Source organism: Anomaloglossus baeobatrachus, chromosome 7 (assembly GCF_048569485.1).
Source record: "Anomaloglossus baeobatrachus isolate aAnoBae1 chromosome 7, aAnoBae1.hap1, whole genome shotgun sequence".
Lineage (NCBI taxonomy): Eukaryota > Metazoa > Chordata > Amphibia > Anura > Aromobatidae > Anomaloglossus > Anomaloglossus baeobatrachus.
In genome coordinates, this window is record NC_134359.1 from 246,119,068 (window position 1) to 246,125,843 (window position 6,776).

Sequence of the window (6,776 nt, forward strand, 5' to 3'; positions counted from 1 at the left end):
TATATATATATATATATATATGCAGGGCTGTATTTTGCCTTCGTGCTGCCCTAGGCACTTTAAGTGGTCGCGCCCCTTTGTGACAATGTAAAACTGAGTTTTCGCACACGACATCTGTTTAAGGCAGATCTACTCTGTAAAACACTTTTAGGCCCTGTGCGCACTTACCGGATTTTCCGCGGATTTGCTGCATGTTTCGCTGCAGAAAAATGTTCATAACATCTCTGCAGTGAATCACCAGCAAATCCTATGGAGAAAAAAAATCCTGTGCGCACTGGGCGGAATTTGAAAGCTGCATGTTTTGCTGCGGGAATCCCGCAGCAAAAACAAGTGCATGTCACTTCTTTTCCGCACATCGCTGCGGGATTTCACTCCATTGACTCCAATGTTAATCATGAAATCCCGCAGGGAATAACGCAGGCAGCAAATTCTGTGCGGTTCACTGCGTTTTCCTGCGTTATTCCCTGCGGTATTTCGCGGTTTACCTCCGGTAATGTACATCGCTTGTCTGCGGTTTTGCAGGGAAGTGATGTCATTACAGGAAGAGGAAGCGGAGCAGAGAGTAAACACAAACACACATCACACACACAGACATCACAGACACAGAACACATAGACACAGGACACATAGAAAGAAAACGGAAATATAGAAAAAAAAGAACGTGGGCTCCGCTGCATATTCACCATCCAGCCGAGGTAAGCACACAGCGGCGGCCCGGTATTCTCAGGCTGGGGAGGGAGAGGGGCAGGGTGTTAATGTCCTCCGCCTCACTCCCACAGCTGAGAATATCAGCCGCAGCTGCCCCGGCACTGTCGCATGCATTATGCGGCAGCACCGGCGTGTCCCCGGCTCTTCTTGCTGCCGTGTAGCAGTGGCAGCAAGGTAATACAAGGGGTTAATGGTGGTGGATCACCGCCATTAACTCCAGGCTTGATCATGGCAGCATCTATGTGACAGCTGACATGATCAACCCGTAAGTAAAGTGAATAAACACACCGAAAAATCCTTTATTTTAAATAAAACAAACAAGCCCTCATTCACCCTTTTATTAACCCATCCCGCACCAAAGCTCCGGCGTAATCCACAGGTCCTGCGCTGCTTACATCCAGCCGCGACTGTCACAGACACAGCGCTGAATGAAAGCAGCAGACAGCAGAGGTAATTACCGTGTCAGTTCCCACGGCCGGTAATGTGAACTCACTGCCGACCGTGGGAAATGCAGCGATCTGTCCCTCTATCTATCCCTCTATCTATCCCTCTGTCTGTCTATCTATCTATCCCTCTATCTATTCTTCTGTCTATCTACTATCAGAATTAAATGTATTTTTTTTTTTTTTCTTCAATGTGCTTTATTGCATTGAATGCAATAAAGCACAGCCCAACCCGCACGCGGCAAAACCGCGGCAATACCGCGAACAATACCGCGGTAAAACCGCAGCAAACGGTTTTCGGGTGCGGTTTCCCCACGGTATTTTACCGCGGGTGCGGTAATCTTTGAGAGCATGCGGAATTTACGCAAGGAAATTTCATTTCCCCAGTGCGCACATAGCCTAAAAAGTATCAATGAGAAACGAAGGGCACCAACCCCCCCCCCCCCCAATGGGGATCACCACAGGCACATCAAAACATAGCATGGGTATAAAATATTCCCACCACACCGTCCCCACTTATATACTGCGACTGTCACACTGCCCCTAATAAACTACACACTGCCCTCCCTTATAAATTATACCCACCACACCTTCCTCAATTATGAAATATGATCTGCACATTGTCCTCACATCATGCTGCCCCCTTCCTCACAATCTCCCATGCATGCTGCCCCCTCCTCACAGTGTCCCATGCATGCTGCCCCCTCCTGACAGTGTCCCATGCATGCTGCCCCCTCCTGACAGTGTCTTATGCATGCTGCCCCCTCCTCACAATGTCCCATGCATGCTGCCCCCTCCTCACAAATGTCCCATGCATGCTGCCCCCTCCTCACAATGTCCCATGCATACTGCCCCCTCCTCAGTGTCCCATGCATGCTGCCCCCTCCTCAGTGTCCCATGTATGCTGCCCCCTCCTCACAGTGTCCCATGCATGCTGCCCCCTCCTCACAGTGTCCCATGCATGCTGCCCCCTCCTCAGTGTCCCATGCATGCTGCCCCCCTCCTCACAATGTCCCATGCATGCTGCCCCCTCCTCACAATGTCTTATGCATGCTGCCCCCTCCTCACAGTGTCCCCATGCATGCTGCCCCTCCTCCTCACAGTGTCCCATGCATGCTGCCCCCCTCCTCACAGTGTCCCGTGCATGCTGCCCCCTCCTCACAATGTCCCATGCATGCTGCCCCCTCCTCACAGTGTCCCGTGCATGCTGCCCCCTCCTCACAGTGTCCCGTGCATGCTGCCCCCTCCTCACAGTGTCCCGTGCATGCTGCCCCCTCCTCACAGTGTCCCGTGCATGCTGCCCCCTCCTCACAGTGTCCCATGCATGCTGCCCCCTCCTCACAGTGTCCCATGCATGCTGCCCCCTCCTCAGTGTCCCATGCATGCTGCCCCCCTCCTCAGTGTCCCATGCATGCTGCCCCCTCCTCACAGTGTCCCATGCATGCTGCCCCCTCCTCACAGTGTCCCATGCATGCTGCCCCCTCCTCACAGTGTCCCATGCATGCTGCCCCCTCCTCACAGTGTCCCATGCATGCTGCCCCCTCCTCACAGTGTCCCGTGCATGCTGCCCCCCTCCTCACAATGTACCGTGCATGCTGCCCCCCTCCTCACAGTGTCCCGTGCATGCTGCCCCCCTCCTCAGTGTCCCGTGCATGCTGCCGCCTCCTCACAGTGTCCCGTGCATGCTGCCCCCTCCTCACAATGTCCCGTGCATGCTGCCCCCTCCTCACAGTGTCCCGTGCATGCTGCCCCCTCCTCACAGTGTCCCGTGCATGCTGCCCCCTCCTCAGTGTCCCATGCATGCTGCCCCCCTCCTCACAGTGTCCCATGCATGCTGCCCCCTCCTCACAGTGTCCCATGCATGCTGCCCCCTCCTCACAGTGTCCCATGCATGCTGCCCCCTCCTCAGTGTCCCATGCATGCTGCCCCCTCCTCACAGTGTCCCATGCATGCTGCCCCCTCCTCACAGTGTCCCATGCATGCTGCCCCCTCCTCACAGTGTCCCGTGCATGCTGCCCCCTCCTCACAATGTACCGTGCATGCTGCCCCCTCCTCACAGTGTCCCGTGCATGCTGCCCCCTCCTCAGTGTCCCATGCATGCTGCCCCTCTCCATGAGCTCCTAATGCTGCCTTCCTCTTTTCCATAATGACACCTCCATGCTGCCCCACTCATCATACTAAGACCACCACACTAGCGCTTATGCTGAGACCCACACACACACTACCCCACTCTTGATATTGACTCCCCCTACATTGTTCCACTCCATACTGAGCCCACACATGCTGCCCCTTTTCCATAATGAGCTCCCAATGCTGCCCCCCTCTTATTCTGAGTCCTTACACTCCCCCCCCCATCGATATTGTCATTGCTCTATCCCTCAACCCTTGTCCTCTGTCTATAGCATTGGCCCTTCTCTCCCATTCCCCCAGCAGCAGCCTCTCTCCCCCCGCCTCCAGCAGCAGCCTCTCCCCCTGCATCAGCCTCTCTCCCCCCAGCCTCCCCCAGCATCAGCCTCTCTCCCCCCAGCCTCCCTCAGCATCAGCCTCCCTGCTCCCAGCTTACCCCAGCATCAGCCTCTCTCCTCCCAGCCTCCCCCAGCATAAGCCTCCTCCAGCATCAGCCTCTCTCCTCCCAGCCTCCCCCAGCATGAGCCTCCTCCAGCATCAGCCTCCCTGCTCCCAGCTTCCCCCAGCATCAGCCTCCCTGCTCCCAGCTTCCCCCAGCATCAGCCTCCCTGCTCCCAGCCTCCCCCAGCATCAGCCTCCCTGCTCCCAGCCTCCCCCAGCATCAGCCTCCCTGAGCATAAGCCTCCCCCTCCCAGCCTCCCCCAGCATCAGCCTCTCTCCTCCCAGCATCAGCCTCCCTGCTCCCAGCTTCCCCCAGTATCAGCCTCCCTCCTCCCAGACTCCCCTAGCATCAGACTCCCTCTTCCCAGCCTCCCCCAGCATCAGCCACCCTCTTCCCAGCCTCCCCCAGCATCAGCCACCCTCTTCCCAGCCTCCCCCAGCATCAGCCTCCCTCAGCATCAGCCTCCCTCAGCATCAGCCTCCCTCCTCCAAGCCTCCCCCTCCCAGCCTCCCCCAGCATCAGCCTCCCTCCTCCCAGCCTCCCCCAGCATCAGCCTCCCTCCTCCCAGCCTCCCTCAGCATCAGCCTCCCTCCTCCAAGCCTCACCTTCCCCCTCCCAGCCTCCCCCAGCCTCAGCCTCCCTCCTCCCAGCCTCAGCCTCCCTCCTCCCAGCCTCAGCCTCCCTCCTCCCAGCCTCCCCCAGCCTCAGCCTCCCTCCTCTCAGCCTCCCTCCTCCCAACCTCCCCAAGCATCAGCCTCCCTCCTCCCAACCTCCCCAAGCATCAGCCTCCCTCCTCCCAGCCTCCCCCAGCATCAGCCTCCCTCCTCCTAGCCTCCCCCAGCATCAGCCTTCCTCCTCCCAGCCTCCCCCAGCATCAGCCTCCCTCCTCCCTCAGCATCAGCCTCCCTCAGCATCAGCCTCCCCCAGAATCAGCCTCTCTTCTCCCAGCCTCCCCCCCAGCTTCAGCCTCTCTCTCCCCCCAGCCTCTCTCTCCCCCCAGCCTCCCCCCCAGCTTTAGCCTCTCTCTCTCCCCCCAGCCTCCCCCCCCAGCCTTAGCCTCTCTCTCTCCCCCCAGCCTCCGCCTCTCTCCCCCCAGCCTCCGCCTCTCTCCCCCCAGCCTCAGCCTCTCTTCCCAGCCTCAGCCTCTCTCTTCCCAGCCTCCCCCAGCCTCAGCCTCCTTCCTCCCAGCCTCCCCCAGCCTCAGCCTCCCTCCTCCCAGCCTCCCCCAGCATCAGCCTCCCCCAGAATCAGCCTCCCTCCTCCCTCAGCATCAGCCTCCCCCTCCCAGCCTCCCCCAGAATCAGCCTCTCTTCTCCCAGCCTCCTCCCCAGCTTCAGCCTCTCTCTCCCCCCAGCCTCTCTCTCCCCCCAGCCTTAGCCTCTCTCTCTCCCCCCAGCCTCCCCCCCCAGCCTCAGCCTCTCTCCCCCCAGCCTCAGCCTCTCTTCCCAGCCTCATCCTCTCTCTCTTCCCAGCCTCAGCCTCTCTCTCTTCCCAGCCTCAGCCTCTCTCTCTCTTCCCAGACTCCCCCCAGCCTCAGCCTCTCTCTTCCCAGCCTCTCTCTCTTCCCAGCCTCCCCCCAGCCTCAGCCTCTCTCTCTCTTCCCAGCCTCCCCCCAGCCTCTCTCTCTTCCCAGCCTCCCCCCAGCCTCTCTCTCTTCCCAGCCTCCCCCCAGCCTCAGCCTCTCTCTCTCTTCCCAGCCTCCCCTCAGCCTCTCTCTTCCCAGCCTCTCTCTCTCTTCCCAGCCTCCCCCCAGCCTCTCTCTCTTCCCAGCCTCTCTCTCTTCCCAGCCTCCCTCTCTTCCCAGCCTCAGCCTCTCTCCCCCCAGCCTCCCCTTGCATGATTACAGTGGACAAAAAGAGGCATCGCAATTCGCCACGATCATCAACTAACCTGTAAGGTGCCCATACATTCTAGGCTCTGCCTTACCTGCTCCGGTGCCCGCCGCCCTGCTCTGGCTGGCTCCTCTTCTGGCTTGCTCCAGTCGTGTCCTCCTCCGCGGCGTGTGTCATCTGCAGCATTGGACGCTGCAGCACGTGGCAGTGAGCTGATTGTCGCGCCCGCGCGCCTCTGACCCCGGAAGTGCAGGCCATGGAACTTCCGGGGTTAGTCAGCTCACTATGCCTGGCGCCTGCCATGTATTTAAATAGACAGCAGAAGTGCGCCTCTCCTCCCTCCCAACTCCCCCCAACCCCCCCCCACCCCGGAACACAGCCGAGTGTAACGGAGGGAGGGACGGGGGGCGGAGATGTAAAAAAAAAAAAAAAAAAAAAATTTATATATTTTTTTTTCTTTGCTGCCAGAAAGTGCCGCCCCCCCGCAACGTGCCGCCCTAGGCACGGGACCACGGGTGCCTAGTGGCAAATACGGCCCTGTATGTATGTATGTATGTATGTATGTATGTATGTATGATATATAATAGTAAAATATAAAAATTGATAGTATAATATATATATAATTATACTATATACTATCAATTTTTATATTTTACTATTATTATTTTATATATATATATATATATATATATATATATATATATATATATATATATATATATATATATATATATATATATATATAATGTAAAGATTTATAGTATCTTTTTCTTTTTTTTTTTCCTTTTTTTTAGGAATTTAATTCTACTGATGGGGGGCTTTGACATTAAAGGGGTCTTTAGTACGTCATTGGGGACTCTTATCAATCAGAGGCACTGATCAGCTGCTGCCCTCGCTTGGGCCATCCATATACCCACATTAATCAGCTGGTCTCAACGACTGCTCTCCAATTTAAAGGGGCTGTCTATGAAGAGACTGCTCTCTTAGTGTAGCATACTCCGCCATACTGTAAATGACTTGCATATCTAATATTCACAGGCAGCTTATTCTTGGAGCACTTTCTTGTATGGGTCTAAGTCCAGATTAGAAGCACTGTAGACACTAGTCATATTCTGCCTAAATAGAGTTTCCATTAATATTATGCATTACTGGGTTTATTGCACTAGATTCTATACAATTTCTGAGCTGTGAAACACTGACCTAGAGGATCAAGGGGAAGAAGAT